This window comes from Sciurus vulgaris (genome assembly GCF_902686455.1).
Source record: "Sciurus vulgaris genome assembly, chromosome: 1".
Taxonomy (NCBI): domain Eukaryota; kingdom Metazoa; phylum Chordata; class Mammalia; order Rodentia; family Sciuridae; genus Sciurus; species Sciurus vulgaris.
The window spans coordinates 155,457,218-155,478,461 of record NC_136461.1 but is presented as its reverse complement, the minus strand read 5'-3'; the positions used below and the strand labels follow the sequence as shown (position 1 = coordinate 155,478,461).

The 21,244-nt window shown below is 34.6% G+C and overlaps 1 long non-coding RNA gene across 2 annotated transcripts in view; it reads right to left on the bottom strand.

Annotated features, from left to right (window-relative positions):
* Window positions 1-614: 614 nt before the first annotated feature.
* Window positions 615-21,244, bottom strand: part of LOC306647263 — a 32,184-nt gene continuing 11,554 nt past the window's right edge. The window contains exons 2-4 of one of the 2 annotated variants that reach the window (XR_013760062.1): window positions 5,701-5,767; window positions 3,933-3,977; window positions 615-3,082 (exon numbers count right to left, since the gene is read on the bottom strand). This is a non-coding gene — a long non-coding RNA (uncharacterized lncRNA). The remainder of the gene's footprint in view (window positions 3,083-3,932; window positions 3,978-5,700; window positions 5,768-21,244) is intronic. The other variant, XR_013760063.1, reaches the window with a different exon arrangement.

Here is a 21,244-nt window from a genome sequence, read left to right as displayed (position 1 = left end):
AACCAGGTAACTAAGAAATATGTTTAATCAAAAATAGCTTCATGTGCCCCAATTACTCTAAACTTATTTTAATATGATATCTACTGCATCCCATAAAGGCATTTGTCTACCTTCTAAGTTTCTTCATTCAGAGGCAAGTCTGTTATATTCATCCTTGTCTCTACAAAGTTTTTTATTGGGGATTGAACTCGGGGGTACTTAATGACTGAGCCACATCCCCAGACCTTTTTTTTATTCTATTTAGAGACAGGGTCTCACTGCGGCTGGCTTTGAACTCCCTATCCTCTTGCCTCAGCTTCCTGAGCTGCTGGGATTATAGGTGTGCACCAGTTTTGTATTGTTTTTGCTCTAGTAGGTGGTCAATATTTTAAAAGTACATTCTGTTAAATGAATACATTCAGGTAGGAACTTTACTGAGCATTTGGACATCAAATTTTACAATTACTCTGGGATGCAAACAACCTGTAAAATACTTGATTACATGGAAACTTGTCCAAATTTGGAAAGAGTATTGATGGGAAGTGTATATATATATATATATATATATATATATATATATATATATATGTAACATATTCTAAAGTGATCTTATGAAATTCATCAATCAATTGATGGTTTTAAATTAACATCTATGGAGAATTTTTTAGATTATTCAAGATTATCTCTAGATGATACATTATTCACTTTTAGGAAGTGACCCCATATAATTATAGATGTCTGAAATTTTCTTTCTATTATGGAGAAAGAATAAATATTTCAAATTAGAGAAGAACTGTTGTACCTAATCAGGACTAAAGACCTAGGACTTATCACTTATCACCTATATTAGTTAGTATTCTACAGAGAAACATAACCAATAGTGGATATTTACATTTGTTTAGTCTAGATATAGATATGGAGAAATTGGCTCCAAAAGGTGTCTGAGAAATCCCACAGTTTATTATCTATACTCTGGAGACCAAGAAAAGTCAGTGGTTAGTTCTAGTCTGAATTCAAAAGCCTGAGAACCAAGAGTATTAAGGCCAGAAAAATCAATGTGCTGGTTCATTCAGTCAGATAGAAAGGGAGAGGAAAGAACAAGTTTTTCCTTCCTCTTCCTTTTTGCTATATCCAGGTACTTGACCGAGTGAATAATGCCCACCCACATGGGGGAGGGCAATTTGCCCTCTGAGCTATTTAGTCTAACCAGTTCAATGCTAATCTCTCAGAACCCCTCACAGACATGCAGAAATGATGTGTACTCAAATATCTGGGCAGCCCATAATCGAGTCAAGTTGAGACATAAAATTAACCAGCATATAACCCATGTAGTATGCCAATGGATTCTGGCAAATTTAATAATATCATTGTCCAAATAACTGCCTTCAATAATGTTGTGAATTTGGCAACATTTGTCTTTCACATCTCAATTTGAACATCCACTCTTAGGAAACTCTTATAAAATTACATGGTCTTTCAGGGAGCAGTGTTGTTAAAAACTAAAGCGATGGTCTTACTAATTTAAATTCATTTGCATCAGTAGCAGTTTTCGTAATGGAAAGAGACAAAATGCATCTGCATGACTCTAAAGATACCTGGTTGCTATTCTGGCTCACACCTTAGAGTTTCTAGGACAAAGATTGAATGTATCTATCTGGCTAGCTTCCTGCACATTGACTGATCCATTTATTATGTTCAATAAATGTTTTATTGAATCAACAATAAGGTAAATATTTATCAATAACTTGGGAAAATACTCATTTTCATATTTTGTTTTTGCTATCAAGCCCCTTCAACTCCCTTTCCAGTGGCTTTTGATTAAAATAACAACAGTGATAACAAAACCATACCTATTAATGCAACACAGTGTGTGTGTGTGTGTGTGTGTGTGTGTGTGTGTGTGATAAAATTGTCTAGTCTTTTGGGAGAAAATATAACTAGGGGTATTTCTTGATATGGAAACTCTAATATTGATTAATCTCTTTTAATTGCTTTTCTGTAACATTTACATTTTCCATCACTGATTAATAGTAAAAACATGGCAGTCTATGACCAGGATAGTCATAGTTCTTAAATCATTTAAGAAAGAACACTTTATCAATCCCTTCTGGACAAAAGAGGAAGTATGCTTGTCATTAAAAAAAATACACATTTCTATTATTCTACTACCAATTATAAAATCATCCAGACAAAATGAAATTTGCAACATCTTAATAGTCTTGGCTTCTAGCAGGGCTATAATTATACTTTTCTACAGAGATAAAGGTCTTCTTAGCTCAAATTTGAACATTCTCTAGGGGTGGCAATTTCACACACTTATGCTGTAAAGCAGTCTTTGTATGACAATTCTCACTAGTCCCTTCCTTGTATTCCTGCTATAGTTTATATGGATTTAGTTTAAAGCAGAGATTGAATCTGCATCCATATGATGCCAAGATTATTGACTGAAACCACACATTTGGTATGAAATAAATCTTTAGACAGAGTTCGATAAGGTGTCATGCATGGAGTCTGTGTGTTTGTGTGTACATATGTGTGCAGGAACGGACTGTGAATTCAATTTCAATATGCATTTATCTTATAAAGTTTAGTGAATATCACCATTCAAAATATCTTATCAAGTACCTATTGGATACCAGCTACTTCTGTAATCCTGCTCTCACGGAGCTAGCATTAGTGTAGTGTCTGTGTGAGTCTCTCTGTGTGGGTAGACCCAACAAACAAACAAACAAATGTCTATTATGTAAAAAGGTACTAAGAAAATAGGAAAATTGTATCATGGGACATGGGAACAAAGAATTCCTAGAATGAAAGAGAGGCAGTATTTGTTTTCTGTGCAGAGTAACATTCGACCATAAGCTTCAAGGCTTGAAAGAACGCACTTATTAACTCACAGTTTGTTCTTGCCTCAGTTCTCCACTTCAGGGTCTCACAAGGCTGTGATCCAGGTGTCCACCAAAGCTGCATTCTCCTCTGGAGGTTCAAATTGGGAAGTCTTCTTCCAATTCCCTCAGGTGTTAGTAGGTCATTATCTTATGTGCTGTATCACGTACAACAACTAGCTTTGTAGCCAGTCATGCAGAGAGAGCTCCCAGAACTGGATCTGTGAGCAAAAGAGAACTTTATGCAATATAACATAATAAGGAGAGTGATAACCTATGATCCTTCCCATATTCTATTTCTAGAAGCAAAGCAGTTCTCTCTAATACTCAGGGGAAGAGAATATACAAAGCTTTGAATGACAAGAGGTAAGGGTCATGAGAATCACCTGGAAAGTCTGTCTGACACTTACAGATTTTTTTAAAAAATAGAGTGGTTAGCATTACCTTCACTGAGAAAGTAATATCACATCAAGTCTTTGAAGGAGCCATGAAAGGCAACTGTGAGACTGCTTTTGGCAGTAACGTCTCAGAAAAAGTACAAACAAGCTGAGATAAGTGAGAAAAAGAGAGTAATAGAAAAAGATAATGTTACATGGTCAATAGCTACCAGCAACAGGGTGGGAGTGGGGAGAGATGGTGGCCATAGTTGGAGAAGATTCTGTAAAATTTTATAGGCAATTGTAGACATTTGACTTGTATGCAGAGCGAGGTCAGAAATCAAGAGAGGGTTTTAAAAAGTAAAGCAATTTCATATAAATTATTCGAGGTTATCACTGGCTGAGAGTAGGCATGGAATGGCACTCATGAAAGTATGGAGACCCAGTTAGGAGCCTGGAGTTGTAACCTTAGTAGAGATGGTAGTGGAGATGGGAAGGACTTGTCAAAATATAGATAAAATTCAAAGGTAGACTCAACATTTTTTCTTAAATTTATCTTTTCCATTCTGTAGATGAAGTAGCATTTTCAGAATTTAACAGCAAACCTTCATGTCCATTGAGTTTCTACTTTGAGCATTTGGAATTGCATTTAAAATAAGCTCAATTTCATCTCCCTGAGGAACTGAACTACAACCTGTGAAACTCAGGAGCTGGTAGTTGCCATTGCCTGCTCTGTTGCCTAGAATAAAGAAAAAAAAAAATTACAGTCGAAAGAAGAGGGAAGCTGATGCATAGAAACCATAGTGAAATACTTACTGAGAGTATTCAATGAATATCTTCTATTTTTATTTGAAGGAGCCATGCAAATTAACATTAACCTAATCACCAATGGAAATAGTAAAATCAATCTGCAGAAAGTGAATTGTTAGAAAAAATTGAAAAAGACTTTTTCTTTTACAATTAGTTATACCTTATTTCTAATATATAGGTAAATCTTGAGAAAGGTTGTAAGATTTTTTGAGGGCATATAAATGTGGATGAAACAGAAGATTTATAACAGCATATTTATGGTTCTCTGAATCTTCTTTGAGCCTTACCAGAAGTCTTCAAAATTGTGGTAACTTGCAGAGATCATAAATTTTTATAAGGAGTTCTCATAGGTGTACATTGTTTTCTTTTTCAAAACCTTTAGTGGCCTGTAAAGAGAATAAATATTGTCTTGTTTCTGCTTTTAAGTTCTTTGAAGCTGAGGCAAATGAAGTGAAGTTAAAAAGCACAGTGATATCATTTCATTTGAATTGTTACCTGGCCCCTAAACCTCTATAGCCTGAAGTCTAGTATTTCCAAATCCTGCTGTACTAACAAGCAAAAGTGATTGGTGATTCATTAGGACGGTTTTATTTTAGGTACCTGTTCTCACTGTTAAGCTATTTTCTTAATTGCTAATTAGATGTCTTGGAAAGTATTAATAAAGAAAAGAATTCATTTGCACAAGGCTGCTGGCTTATCAGTTGCTCCCTCTGTGAGTCAACATGGTGCAAGTGTAAATGTATAACTGGCTTAAAGAGCGCAATGACTCTTGCCTCGTTATGGTGTGACCATATGTGGCCAATTATATTTCCTCTGTTTTTAATAATGTAGTTGTTGATTTACTAGTCCACATTCTTCTCTGATCATTAATTTTTATAGGCTTTCATCCTTTGAATCATCCTCATGTGGTTTGTTACACCCGCACTTTCTTGCCACTACATATTTTAAGCTTATAAACAGAACACACAATTGTGTTGTTCCCATGGAAACCTTCAAACATGGAAGAACCACAGCTTTGAGGCTGCAACTTATATTGTATGAGGGTTCATGCCCTGCAAGTGCATACTTTAATCTCCAGTGTTTCCGACATGAAGATGCAGTTAACCTGGATGCCATTAGAGTTAATTGCTTATTTTATTTTCATTTTTTAAATACCTTGAATCAGTTTTAACCACTGTGGTAGAAAAGACCTAGATTAGCACATCAAAATTAACCAAAAGACAGGACCTCCATGAAGATGAGCATCTGGTATGGAGAGGAGAATTGCAGCTCCTGGAGCAATTTCTATAATTCTTACAAGTTCATTCGTTTACTCATTCGGCTGTTAATTTTTGTGTAACTGGAACAAGAGGGGCTCTATTCCAGGCCTGAGAGTTATAGTAATAATAAGATAAAACCTCATAATGCTTACATTCAAGTGGAATCTGGAGCCCCTTCAAAATTTATATACAAATAACCATACCAGGCAATGGGATGCAAAATACAGAGGCAGTGTACATGTGGCAGTGTGTTGTGATTTTAGTCAAGGTCATCAAGGGACATGTCATTGTAGTAGGTGCATTTGACTAGAGACTTGATTGAAGTGAGTGAATAGGTCATGCAAAATCTGAATGAAGTTCTTTACATGAAGAGGAAATTGAAAATACAAATGCCTTGAGGTGGAAACCAGTTTGATATACATCCACTTGACATACAGGAAGAGTTCCAGCAGCCCCGAACCTAATAACCAAGGAATGGGGTTCAGGAAATGACAGGAAACTACAGATACAAAGAAGGATGGGAACTAAGGGAAGTGAGTATGTAGTGGCTTGTAGGTCATGGTAAGGACACTGAATTCTGTTCTGAGATTAACAAGCTCTGAGCAGAAATATAATGTGATCAAATTCATAGTTTAATTATAGATTTCTCTACTTATGGTGATCATACTTAACTATGTGGAGGCAAGTGTAGAAGTTAGACCAGTAAAGATGCTATTATAGTCATTTAGGGTCTAGGAGAGAGAAAGCATACGCAAGGATTGGATTCGAGGTATAACTGGAAGATAAAGACAGTAGGACTGATGTTCAGAACACAAATTGTGAATGAAAGGAGTCACAGTGAGTACTAGAGAACTATTCTGAGTAACTAGATTCATGATGGTGACCTTCACTGAAATGTAGAAGACTGAGGAAAAAAAGTTTTGAGGGGGTGAAAACATGAGTTTTCATTGTTAGTTTTTATTGTCAGGCTTACTTGTGGTTGACAATTCACAAATTCAAGGAATTTTCGTTTCCTTTTTGACTGTGAGCTCTGGAAAGGCAGTACTTCTGTCTATTTTACTCACCTTGTTATCCTGAGTTCCTGTGCTGTTTATGAGCACGGACATTGAAAAGTGCTAAATGTTTATTTGTTGGCATACTCATCCAATAAATGTTGATATCAAGGACTTTTTCCTATGTGCTTTGTTTAGCAACTCTAGAGTTAGCTTGTAATAAAATACCCATAGAAATAATATACAATAAGTATATATTATTTATATGGGTATTTTAAATATATTTTATATATAATAAATTTATATATATTTATTATATATAATAAATATGCTATATGTTATATATTTATATTGTGTGTGTGTATATATATATATACATATATATATTTCATGAATGGAAAGTACTAAAATGAAATTTACTCTTCGATATTTTTAAAATTCATTTTACAAATTCCAGCTTCTCTGTCAGTAGTATATTTACTTGGTTGGTTGACTACTATTGAGCTTTTCAAGGCATCTGTTAATAAGGACCTAAACCCATAATACAACCAAAAGTCCTGCACGATCTGGCTCTTTCCAACCTCTACCTCTTCATCTTTTGTTTCTACATGACTCTGTACCCCAGCCACAATGACCTTCTTTCAATTTCTTGAATGAACAATGGTCACGGCCAATTTAGAGCTTTTTCTATGCCTGGAATGTCTAGTTGCCTCTTGAATCCTAGCTAGACTAAGTCGGACCTCCAGTTTTGTGCCCTCAGTACTTAGCATTATACTTCCTAACAGAGATAATTTAAATAAGTATTTATTTAAAAAATTTTTATGTATGTATTATAATTATACATAATAGCAGAATTCATTGTGGTATATTCATACCAGCATATAATGTAATTTGGTAAATTTCATTCCCCATTGCTTCCCTTCTATTTCCCCTTTTCCCTCCTCCTAATCCCCTTGCTTTCCTTTACTGGTCTCACTTCTGTTTTTATGAAATCACTTTGTTTTCCCTTTTTTCTATTTTCCACATATTCAAGAAAACCTATAACCCTTGACTTTCTAAGACTGGCTTATTTCACTTAAAATGATGTTACTCAGTACATCCATTTTCCTGCAAAAGACATAATTTCATTCTTTATGGTTGAGTAAAACCCCATCGTGCTTATATACCACATTTTCTTTAACCATTCATCTGTTGTGAGATACCACACTGCCTCCACAAGTTGGCTCATGTGAATTGCGCTGCTATAAACAGTCGTATGCGTGCATCCCTAGAGCATGCTATCTTTATATCTTTTGGATAAATACCAAGGAACAGAATAGCTGGGTCCTTTGATGGTTCTATATCAAGTCTTCCAAGAACCTTCAAATTGATTTCCACAGTGGTTGCACTAATTTACAATTCCACAAAAAGCACATGTGTTCATTTTTCCACACATCCTCACCAGCATTTATTGGTATTTGTATTCTTGATGACTGCCATTCTAAGGGGTGTGAGATAAAATCTCAGTGCAGTTTTGATTTGCATTTCCCTGATTGTGGAAGATGGTGAACACTTTTTCAAATACTTGTTGGCTATTTACATTTCTTCTTTTGAGAGAAGTCTATTTATTTCATTTGGCTTTTTATTGATTGAGTTATTTGATTCTTGGTGTTTTTTTTGAGCACTTTATATATTTTTATATTAATCCTCTGTCAAAAGAGGAGCTAGCAAAGAATTTTTTTCCATTCTCTAGGCTCTTTTTTCATGCTTTTGTTTATTTTGTTTTGCATAAACTTGTAAATTTGATGCTATCCAATTTATTATTTCCTGGTTTTATTTTCTGAGCTTTAGGAAATTCTATTCAGGAGATTATTGCAGGTGTCTAACTGCTAGAGTGTTGAGCTATTTTATTCTAACAGTTGCAGTTTCTTGTCTAATTCTAGGTCTTTGATCCATTTTGAGTTGACTTTTGTTCAGAGTAAGAGATAAGGCTCTAGTTTCATTTTTTTACATATTCAGTTTTCCTAGCACTAATGTTTTAAAAAGGCTGCCTTTTCTCTAACACAGGTTGTTGGTGCCTTTGTCAAGGATCAGATGACTGTATCTGTGTGGGTTTGCCTCTGTGTCTTCTATTGCATTACAATGTTCTACCTGTCTATTTTTATGCCAGTGCCATGCTGTCTTTGTTACTACAGCTCTGTAGTATAATTTGAAAGCATGTATTCCAATGCCTCTAGCATTGCTCTGTTTACTTTTAATTGCTTTGGCTATTCTGGGTCTTTTATTCTTTCATATGAATTTTAGGACTGTTTTGTCTAGTTTTGTGAAGAACATCATTTGATTTTGATGGGGATTTCATTGAATCTGTAGATTGTCTTTGATACTATGATTATTTAAACAATATTAATGCTGGCTGTCCAAGAACATGGGCAATCTTTCCAACTTCTAAAGTCTTCTTCAATTTCTTTCTTCAGAGTTCTGTAATTTGATTGTTGATGTCTTTTGTTTTCTTGGTTAAAGCAATTCCTAGGTTTTGTTTATTTTACTTGTTTGTTTATTTGAGGCTATTTGAATGGGATTGTTTTTCTTATCCTGATTTCTTTTTACATGGGTTCTTTATTAGTATATAAAAATTTCTTGATTTTAATGTGTTGATTTCATATCTTACTTCTTTGAGGAGCTTTTTTAAAATCAACTTTAGAAGTCTTCTGGTAGAGTTTTTGGGTCTTCACAGTATAGAATCTTATGATTTATAAATGGTGATAATTTGACTTCATCCTTTTCTATTTTAAACCCTTTAATTTCCTTCTCCTGCATAATTGCTGTAGTTAAAATTTCAAGTACTATATTGAATAGGAATGTTGAGAGCAGAAATCCTTGTCTCATTCCTGATTTAAGAGGAAATTCTTTCTGATCTTTCACATTCAGTATGATGCTGACTTTGGGTTTAGTTTTTGTAATATTGAGGTAAGTTCCTTATACCCCTTTTATTCTTAGTGTTTTTAACATGAATTTTGCTGAATTTTGTCAAAGGCATACTTTATATCCACTGAGATTGTCATTTGATTTTTGTCCTTAATTCTATTTATGTGATGAATTACATTGATTTGTATATGTTAAAGCATTCTTCAATCTGTGGAATGAAACCAACTTGATTATAGTATCCAATCTTTTAATGTATTTTTGAGTATAGATTGCTAATATTGACATGGTTGTCTGCTGCTAGGTTGAGCATGTGAGTAGGCATGTGGCCTACTGGTCCCAGCTAAGAAGTGGAAATGGAGTGGCAGAGTGACAGAGTGGTGGCTCCATTGAGTTGGAATGTAGGCAGCAAGCATGGGCCATGGCCACATGGAGCTTGGCATGAAGGCATTGTGGGCCTGAGGTACTGCAAGCCAAGACATGCTGATCTGTCACTCTGCTGCAGGCACGCCTGGGCACTATGCAGATGCAAGCTGCGGAAGCCTGTTCCATGTAGCACTATAGCCAAGAACCTGCAAGTATAGACCATCCAATGACCTCAACCTCAGTTTCCTGACCTGCAACAAGAAAATGGAAGTGGGGCAGACCCAAATGGAAGTTGAGACTCAAGAGTTGACCAATAGCATTAGTACTTTTCCAAACCCTAATTAGCATAAATGTGGAGCAACAGCAGTGACCCAAGTGCTATATACTCCTGCACTAGCACACTCTGATGGAGAAAACCTTTTATTGGGTCTCCTCTTGCAGTGAAAAAGTTCCATTCCTGTTACGCTTACACTCACTGATTTTGGTTTGTGGATGTCTTTCCTCAAATTCATAAGACAAGAACTTGGAAAGAAGAAAAAATTGATGGTGAGCTGTTGGGGTCTGCTGCACGACTGGAAGATATAGCCCACGATTAAGAGTTGCAACACCTTTTGGCTGCAGAGGTCTGCAAACATAGGTAGACTCCACTCACCTAGTAGAAGTGAAGAAATTCAGTCTCACCTGCCAGCAGAAGCAGGGATTTGAGTTTCATTTCAAAACTCCAGTTTCAATATTTTACTAGGAATTTTTGGATCTGTCTTATTAAGGTCTTTAGTTTGCTTTCCTTTCCTTAATATGTCCTGGTTTTGGTATTAGGATGATCTGTCTTCATAGAATAAATTTGGAAATGTCCCCCTCTTTCTATTTCATGGAATAATTTGAGGAGGATTCACATTATTTCTTCTTTAAAGGTACAAGAGAATTCAGCTTAGGATTCATATAGTCCTGGGTTTTCCTTTGTTGGAAGGATTTTAACTGCTGTATAAATCTCAGTGTTTTTCATTTGTTTATTTAGGTTTTCTATATCCTCTTAGTTCAATTTTGGTACATCATAAATATCTAGAAATTTGGCTGTTTCTTCTAAATGTTAAAATTTATTTAAAAATAAGTTTTCAAAAGATTCCCTAATCTCTGGATTTTAGAGATGTCTCTGGTGAGGTTTCCACTTTTATCTCTTAATTTTATTAATTTGGGCCCTCTCTCTTTCTTTTGGACAGTCAGGCTAAGGATTTCTCTCCCTCCCTCCCTCCCTCCCTCCCTCCCTCCCTCCCTCCCTCCCTCCTTTCCTTCCTTCCTTCCTTCCTTCCTTCCTTCCTTCCTTCCTTCCTTCCTTCCTTCCTTCCTTCCTTCCTTCCTTCCTTCCTTCCTTCCTTCCTTCTTTCCATACCAGGGATTAGATTCAGGGGTGCTCACATCCCTAGCCATTCCTATTTTTTTATTTTGAGACAGGTTCTCACTTTCTCACTAAGTTGCTTAGGGCCTTACTAAGTTGCTAAGACTGGTCTCAAATCTGTGATCCTCCTGCCTCAACCTTCTGTGTTGCTGGTATTGCAGGCGTACACCACCATGCCCAGCCTCATTCTTGTTCATCTTTTCAAAGACCTAACTCTTTGTTACATAATCCTTGTGGGGTTTTAAAATTCTTTGTTTAATTAATATTGGCTCTAATATTAATTATTTCCTGAATTCTACTTTTTGCATTGGTTTGGTTTTCCATGTCCTTCAAATACATCTTTAGGTTATTTACTTGGAATCTTTCTGATCGCTTTGTTTTTTGTTAAATGTAGCACTCATGGTTACAAAATTTCTTCTTAGAACTGTCTTCATAGTGTCTTAGAGATTCTAGTATGTTGTATCTCTGTTCTCATATGTTTCTAAGAATTTTTAAAATTTCTTCTCTGATTTCATCTATGATATACTGTTCATTGAAAATTTTATTATTCAATTTCCATGTATTTGTGTAATTTCTATAGTTTCTCTTGGTGTTGATTTCTAATGTTATTCTATTATGATCTGATAAGATATCAGGAATTATATCAGTTTTTTTATTTGGCAAGACTTGCTTGGGAACCTCAAATATGTCTATTTCGAAGATAGTTCCATGAACAGCTGAGAATAAAGTAGTTTTAACTATTTTTTGATGAAATATTCTGTAGGTATCTGTTAGGACCATTTGGATTGTACTCTTTTTTAGGTCTGAAGAATCTTTAGGAATTTTATCTATCAGTGGGTGAGGGATTTTGAAAGCACTGCTTTGCCAGTATGAAGTGAACTTCTTTGTCTCTTCTTATTACTTTTGGCTTTAAACCTGCTTTATCAGATATGAGGGTTGCTACTTTTGCTTGTTTTGGGTCTCCATTTTCATGGAATGTCATTTTCTATCCTTTCACTTTTAGCATGTGAATATCTTAGTCTTGAAGTGCATCTCTTTCAATGACATATAGTGGAATCTTACTTTTTAGTCACTATGCCATTCTATGTCTTTTAATTGAAGAGTTGAAAACACTTATATTCAGCATTATTATATAGGTATCTTTATTATTTCCCACCATTTTGATTTATTTTTAGTATTTAATTTGGTCTTAATTCAATTTACTTAGCTACTCTGATAATGAGATTCATCTTTTTTTGTGAGCTCTGCAATTTGGTTTTAATTTCTGTGTGCAGAATATCTTTAAGCATTTTTCTCTAATGCTGGTGTGGTAGTCATGAATTCCTTAGTTTTTACTTATCCTGGAAGTTTTTAATTTCTTTTTTGATTCTGAATGATATCTTTGCTGGATTATAACAATCTTGGTTGGCAGTTGCTATTTTTTTAAAGGGGTCAAACACATCATTCCAAGGCCTTCTGGATTTTAGAGTTTCTGCTGAAAAATCATAGATTTTTGGTTGGTTTATCTCCAAAAGTCACCTGGCATTTGTCTCTTAAGGTTTTAAAATTCTTTCCTTGCTCTGTGTATTTGACATTTTAATTACAATGTGTTGTGAAAAGGTTCTTTGGTCTAATTGGAATTCTAAACGTTTCCTATATTTGGATGTCCACCTCATTTCCAAAGTTTTGGAATTTCTCTGCTGTTATTTCACTGTAAAGGTTATCATTTCCATTAGCCTATATCTCAGTTCGCTTTATAATTTCAGTTTTTCTCAAGTTTGGTCTCTTAATGTTGTTCCAGAGTTCTTACATATTCTTGCTTTTTTTTGGTCCTTTATTGCTTAGTGAGCTTTTAAATTTATATATATTGTCTTTTAAGACTGAAATTTTTCTATGTGATGCAATCTGTTGGTGAAACTTTTAACTGAAATATCTACTTGATTTATTGGGTCATTTTCAGGGTTTCCTTTTGGTTCCTTTCAGAAACTCTATCTCTTTATATAGCTCTTTCACATCCTGTATATTCTCCCTTAGTTTATTCTTTGAATCATCTTTCAGTTCATTGATCTTTGAAACAACTCTTTTATTTTTGGGAATTTTATCTAGAATGATATCTGTAAATTCAGTGATTGTTGGAATATACATGTTTGGAGGCATCTTGTTGGCCTGTTTCCTCATATTTTCCAAGGTCCTATATTTATATATCTGTTGAGATTGATTCCTCTTCCACTTTTTGTAGCGGAGTTCTTTAGTGAGTAGTTAACTCTTTATAATGAGTTCTGGGTTCAGGGTATATCTGAGGTTCTATACATCTTATTGTTGTACTCAAAGTGTTAATTTCACCCACCAGTAGTACTATAAAAGTAGAGAGTAACCACCAATATCATTCAGAGGAAAACTTCAATCAACATATAGTATAAAAGTTATTATTAATGATATCTATACATCTATAAACTCTCTTAACAAAAGAGAAACATGAATGAGAAAAGATATAAAATGGGGTGAAATATTAAACATTAATTACAGTATGCTAAACTGAGTTGGAAGAAGGGATAAAACAAAACACAAATTCAATAAAATATTCTTGTTTGTTTGTAGCTGCCATTAATGTTATTTCTTAATTTAAAAAATAATCAAGTGATCCTCAGGTATTCTTTAGGGCTTTATTGAAAAAATATAAATTAGAATGTACTAATTTTATTATTTAGAATACTTTCTTCCTGCTTCTAAGACAACTCTTGTTAAAATGCCAGAGTCATCTCTTTTCAAATATTCTTTTAATGAGCATTAAATTGATAGCTTTGTGTATTTTTGAAACCATTTTATCATTAAATAAGAAAAATGAGAAAATTTGACCTAAAGAACTATTAACACAGAAGATGGTATATTTATTTCTCTTATCAAATTTTTGCATGAAAACTCCATGGAAATCTAAATTGATTTATATTTCTGGAACTATTTTAAAAAAGAGACTTGCTATACCCAACATTGCACTAACATTACACTTTTTTTGGTTATTGTTGCTACCAGGGATTGAAACCAGGGGCATTAAAACTCAGAGTCACCTTCCAGCCCTGCTTTTTTAATTTTTAAGATAGGTTCTTGCTAAGTTGCTTAGGGCCTTGCTAAATTGCTGAGGCTGGATTTGAAATCGTGATCCTCCTATTTCAGCCTCCTGGGCCACTGGAAGTTCATGTGTGCACTACTATTCTTGGCTCCACTTTTTCTTTTAATCTTATTTGTTCATTTTAGATATACATGACAGTAGTTCACTTATTTAAAAAAAAATGAGAAAAATTCTTAGTCCTAGATTTAGCTCAAGAGACTTTTGCTTATATCATTAATGATATTGGACTTATTTTATGTGAAAATAAATGATAATTGTACACCTAGATTTTAACTTGTATTGAGATCATTTAAACTGCATATGATTACTTTTCCCAAACTAAATCTTTCTTAATTATCTATCTGAACATCTGTCCAGTCCTTCTTTAGATGAACATTAAATTGATACTTTTGTATATTTTTTAATCCTATCCAACAGTAGTTATGTCAATGAATGATAAGATGGGTAATACAATCCTTTATTGAGCTTCACCTATTATAAAGTGATAATCCTTGAACCACCCCCATTTTATTTAGTTCCATAATTCCTGCTATATGTTTTCTCATAACTTTTTCTGACTTTCAAGGAGACTAGTCCTATCCTTACAGTGACAAACATAATTTTCCTGTGTAGGTGGTATGATTCTGTAGAACTTCTCAAGTAACTAGGTAAAGAGGCTGTTACATTTTAGTTCAAAAGTGATAGGCACATTTCAACACAATTTATTAATTGCCAAAACACAAGCCTACACATCAATTGATAGAGAGATTTCAACCTAAAATAACATCTGACAATCCATCTCTCATTGAACCTCCTTCAGATTAAAACTATCCATGAATCAAAAAATAGGACAAAACACCAAAAATTAATTATGAGATAACATATTGCCAGATTTGGAATAATTCCTTAACTATAATATAAAGTTGCTGGGGTTGATTTGAGATAAATGAATCAGTGGCTGCTTTTGATTTTTTCCCATAAGAAAGATAGAAAAGAAGTAGAAAATTTATCTCTCCTAATTTAACACTCCATCTTACAGCAAGGAGAACAATAAAGTGCCTTGAGTTTCTAATATCTACAAGACACTAAGCTTTCTAAGAACACAGTAATAAAGTAGAGAGTAATGATTCTTCTCTTCATTGACCTTTCATTCTATCAGGAAGTCTGAAATTTTAAAGGAATGTGAGAATGATGTCACATAAAGCATGAAGTGCTTCAGAAATATAACATGGGATTGTCTCATCTACTTTAGGATGATAAAATGAAGTAACATCTAAATTGATATGCAAAGAATAGTTTCATAGGACAAGATGGGAGGTGGATTGTTTCAACAGAATTAGTATTTTATTACATTTTGAGATTTTTCTCTTCAAATAAACTCCCAGAATTTCACTAGATTCTTTCTTACACATCATTAGAATTCCATACCTACATATCATCTCAGATGGATCTATTAAAGCTTTTTTCATAGTTGACATTTATTGTTGTAGTTTCTTTTTTTTTAATTTGGCATAGACACCTTTATTAACCATTTTGGATCAAAAGAGTTATTCTAATTTTCATTCTTCAAAATGTGATTTTTCATACATATTTAGAAAATACCTGTGAAAGTGGCTCCTTTTATCAAGATATTACCCTCCATATAGTTGGAAAACATTGTAATAAGTTTATTCATTCAAAACACAATAATTTATGGAGCAACTATTATGTACCAAGAACTAACTTCTGTTAAACAAATCAGATAAGAATTTCTATCTCTGAGGTAGTCACATTATGATATGGGGACATAAATAAAAAGAAACATTAAATATGCATGAAAACACAAAATCTAAGCAAATAATACATTTGAAGGTAAGAAGTGTTGTTGGAAAAATAGAACTAGTAAGGAAAATTGGCAGGATGAAAGTGAAATGTCATCCATGTGCTAGTCCTTTGCTAGATGCTGTTGGCTCAGATATTTCTCACACTCGACAGTCTAGATATGGAAGTACCTAAATAAACAAACCACTGTAATTTCCTGTGACATAAAGGTTGTCCTAGAGAAGTAGAAGATTGCCTAATTCAGCTTGGAGCTAGTTCTGATTCAGGAAGAGCCCTGTGAAAATTGACACCTGATCTCAGTCTTAGAGATGAACAAAATGTGGGCAATCAAAGAGATTATAAATACATCTTAAGATCCAGAAAAAAAGTTGACCAAGTCTTCCAGAATCTCTCCATTCCATAGTAGTGGCAGTAACATGACCTTTCTATGTCATAATCCTTAATTTATATAACAGAAAGTCAATTTTAGCAATTGCAAAAAAGGATATCAATCCTTTTTTAATCAACAAATAAGATTATCTTCTCTCTGGACTAGGAATCGATTGCAATAAGGTAATTGCCAAAATATCTCTGAAAGCATCCATTTTTTTAATCTAATGAATATGCCATGTATCCATTCTTCTAAACTAGATCCTTAGCAAATGAATACCTTGACCATGCTATCATATCTCCCCTAAGATACATCATTGTTTCCATAGTATGCTAATATTAGAAATTTTATTTGAGCAATATGTATTATCTCTTTCAAAACAGTTTCAGACATTGTCTATTCCATTACCTTATACTTATTAAATAGAAACCCAACACAATGGATTGCCACATTATTTCACTGCCAGTAAAATGGAATGTCCAATTAACTTTTATGATTTATTCTACTTTTACATATTTCATATCTACTCAATCATCAATTCCTGTCAATTTTGCCTTTCCTCCTCATGGCCATCTTTATTGCTCAAGACTGAGCTCCAATCATTTTCTCCTACTTTACTAAAATTGTTCATCCTCTGGTTTCTCTGACCCCAGTCTAGCTCATTAATTTCACCTTCTGTTTGATACTAAATAGAAGTTTAAAATCAAAATTCATCGGAAAATACCATCATCTTGCTTAAAAGATTTCAGTGGCTCCCTGTTGTTTACAGGATGAAGTTCTAATTTATTACATGACTGAGAATGAGACAGTGTCTTATTTTCTTTCTCCCCAAACTCATATGCAGCTCTCAGCTACTGAGAATTCATCCTTAAATAACTCCTCCACTAGGGTAGTACAATAATTGATGTGGAATTTAAACACACATACACATACAACTCGCTCCACAGAATTATAATCTATGAAATTGAGCTCACATACAAATATTTCTTTAAATTTTCACATTTAATTTCTCAGCATTGGCTTCTTAACCACAATCTTGTTACTAGGATGCTGATAGGTGGTCTTGGTTCTTGCCTGACTCACTCACACTTCCAAATTTTTTACATTCTTTTCCTTGGGCCTGGAATGCTGCTCTCTACATCAGTCCCTTCCTTCCCCCAGCAATTCCTTATCTCTCAAGTTCAAGATCACTCAAAATTTCCTGGAGTAAGCCTTTTTTCTTTGTCCCTCTATCCCCATGCCATTAGTTGTGACTGTGTAGTTTCTCTGAATAAATTCTAATTGAATTTTATGTCATAATTTCTGCCACAATATGAAAAAATTACAAGTATCAGTTTTTCAATTCTGCTGCTAAATTTGCTACTGAAAGGATTGTGAATTTAATTATTTTGTTTCCCCATTAGTTTACTTGGTGCTCATGGTTTCAGAGGTCTCAGTTCATAGACATGTGGCTCCATTGGTTTGGGCCAGAGGTAATTTAAAGCAGAACACAATGGCAAAAGAAGGAAAGCAGCTCAGTTCTTGGCAACCAGGAAGCAGAGACAGCTTGTTCCTCACCAGGGACAAAATATATGTCCCAAAGGCATAAGTCCAGTGACACACCTCCTTCAGTCACACCCTACCTGTGTAAGTTACCACCCAGTTAATTACTATTAGTGGTATAGTGCACTGAGCAGGTTAAGACTCTCATAACCCAATCATTTTACTTCTGAATATTCTAGTATTGTCTCACACAAAACTGTGGGGCATACCTATCTAAATCATAACATCATGCCCCTGGTTCCCAAAAGGTTATGTCCATCCCATATAATATAAATATATTTAGTTCACTTCTAAGAGTCCCCATAGTCTTGATAATTCCATCACTGCCCAAAATCCAAGTCTGAAGTCTCTACTGAGACTCAAAGAAACCCTAAGCATGAGTCCCTATAAAAATTAAAAATGCACATTACAAATATCTGAGTTATGGTGCATCATAAACATTTCCATTGCACAAGGGAGAAACAGGAGCACAAAAAGAAGGGATGGGACCAAAGCAAGACTGAAATCCAGGAAACAAGTCCTGTAGCTCCATTTCCAGCATCTGGGGCATATGTCATTGTAATATTTTCTCCAAAGGACTTGTATAGCTCAGCCCCTCTGACTTTTTTGGTTGCAAACCACATGGCCTCTCTCTTGGCTGTTTCTGCTCAATTCCTGCAGGTTTCCTTGGTAGATGTCCCACAGTACTGGCATCTGTTATTCTTGGGGGTCTCCACTGCAGCTGCATCTTCCTTCTCACTTCACACATAACCTTCTCAGGGGCAGCATGCAGGGACTCTGACCATGCTACACTTTGCCTGACCTCCAAGGCCTTCCTTTGAAATCTCTATGGAAGCCTCCATGATCCCTTAACTCTAGCATCTTGAATTCCTGCAGAACCAGCACTGCACCATGTGGTTGATGCCAAGATCTGCCACCATATTAAGCAGTTGCCAAGTATCCAAATACCATGGCTGCAGCCACCTCTGGGTGACTGAACACAGTGAAACAACTTCCTAGGCACTCTATGAAAGCTAAGTAACCTCATGGACTCTTCTCAAAGACTATTTCCTTGTTGTTGTTTTCCTGTTTTAAAGAAGATGAAATCAATACCAGCAATTCTGTTCAAAGTGAAAAAGTAGAAGAACTACATTTTTCAGATTAATAAATTTGATTTTAGGTAAAATTATGAAATAAATATTTCTAGTCACAAAGTTTTCATCTTTGTAGATATTCATATCATTTTATGCACTATGACAAATGTTTATGATGTTTATATTGTATGTGTATGATATATATGTTTACACTCATACAGACACACACACACAGAGCTGGTAACACATGTTGAATATCTTTAATATACTAGGTACTGTTCTACATGCAATATCCATTCTTTCTTATACTAGTCTGTTAACAATGTTGCTAGGGTGATATTGCTAAAATAAAGACCCTCCAGATAAACAAAAAGGAATTTATGACCTTAAGCCAGTGTTGCAGATATTAAAGAATCCTAGAAATAAAGGAGAAAGGTTAAAAGCAATAGGGAAACCATGGGAAAGATTGAATATCATTCAAAGGGTAGATACAGAAGTGAGAATTAAGAATGAATTGAGCATTAGAGTTCCCTTTTAAAAATTGAGGAGTCCAAGGTAGAAGTCTGGTTGGGGAAGAGCAGGTTGTAAAGTCAGCTGGGGGTGGGTACTTCTATTAGAGAAAAACAAAAAGACATGAGTACTGAAACGAGATTAATACAAAATAAATGTTGAAGCATTTGGAACATATCAATGAATATCATGAAGATGACAGAAGTCAATAATCCCTCACCAGGAGGTGGAAGAACTGAGAAATTGTTCCTGGCCTAGCAAAGGCTGGAGAGGACAAGGTCTTTATTTGGGAACTTTAACATTGTCCAGGTTATCAGGAACGTAAACACAACATTTAACTCTTAATGTCACTGATGTCCCCAGAAAATATAGTTAAGCTACTTAATGTTATCTGAGTTTTTAAAAATATCCTTTTATTGGTATAAACTGTGTTTAGTAGAGATCTCTACATTTTTGTTACTTAGGGTTAGATAATCATACTAGCAAACATAAGTTAAGCCTACCTGTGTAGCTTAGCAAGATCTGTAGGCCTTAAACTGATTAAAAGTTTCTGACTCTGGCAGTTTCTCTTGATAGATAGTTATCAGGGACATTTGCCTAAGAATCTCTCTTTTATAGCTTCCAGTCTTTATTCTAGTGGGCTAACATAAGTGTATATTCTAAATTACTTTTAACTATTGTTTCTTTTAAATGCCCAAGAATGGCTATATTTTGGTTTTAACTGTTTTGCTAGGTGTTTAAGATCAAGCTGGTCAAATTGACCTGTTCCTGTCTCTTAAAAAGTCAGCTGAGTTCCCACAGGGATCACTCATGAGGAACTTGAGAGCAGCTGCTTAGCTTCTTTAGTGCCATTCGCTAGGTAGGGTCTCCTTGACGAAGTGGCTTCCCTTGGAAGCATCAAGGATTTCTCCCTTTTTCAAAGACCCTCCTCTGCAGCAGGTGCACTGATTGACTTTTCATTCTCCAGTGGTCAAAGTGACAAGATTTAGTACATACTTTTCAAAAATAACCCCAAATATAAAAGGCCTTAATTCTTCAATTAAAAGACACAGATAGATTGAATTAAAAAAGAACACTTCTTTGATGCCTGCAAGAAATACACTTCACAAGCAAAGACATACACAGACTTAAAGTAAAAGGTTAAAAAATGATATTCCATTCAGATGGAATTCAAAAACAGGCAGGAGTATCTAAACTCATATTCAAAAAAACAAATCCCTAATTAAAATTAGAACAAAGAATGTCACTAAATATTAGCGAACAAAAAATGCACCAAAAGATATAATGGTTATAAATACGCAAGCCCTGATGTTGGTCCACCCATTTTCATATATACTACTTGACATAAAGGGACAGATGGGCTCCAATACAATAATAGCAGGTGACTTCAATAACCCACTCTCACTAATAGGTAGGTTGGCCAGACCTCCCAAAAATAAATGAAGAATAGTTTAATACTATAGATTAAGCTATAGATCAAATGGACCTACAGAAATCTATAATAAAATTATGGCATTTGCAGGCAAATGGATGAAATTGGAGAATATCATGCTAAGTGAGATAAGCCAATCTCAAAAAACCAAAGGACAAATGATCTCGCTGATAAGTGGATGATGACACATAATGGGGGTGAGACGGAGGCAAGAATGGAGGAAGGAGGGACTGTATAGAGGGAAAAGAGGGGTGGGGGGAAGGAAAAAATAAGAGAATGAATCAAACTTCATTACCCTATGTAAATGTATGATTACACAAATGGTATGCCTCTACTGCATGTACAGAGAAACAAGATGTATCCCATTTGTTTACAATAAAATAAATTTTTAAAAATTCTGTAGAATATTCCCTCTAAAAATAGTAGATTGCACATCTTTTTCCAGTTACTCA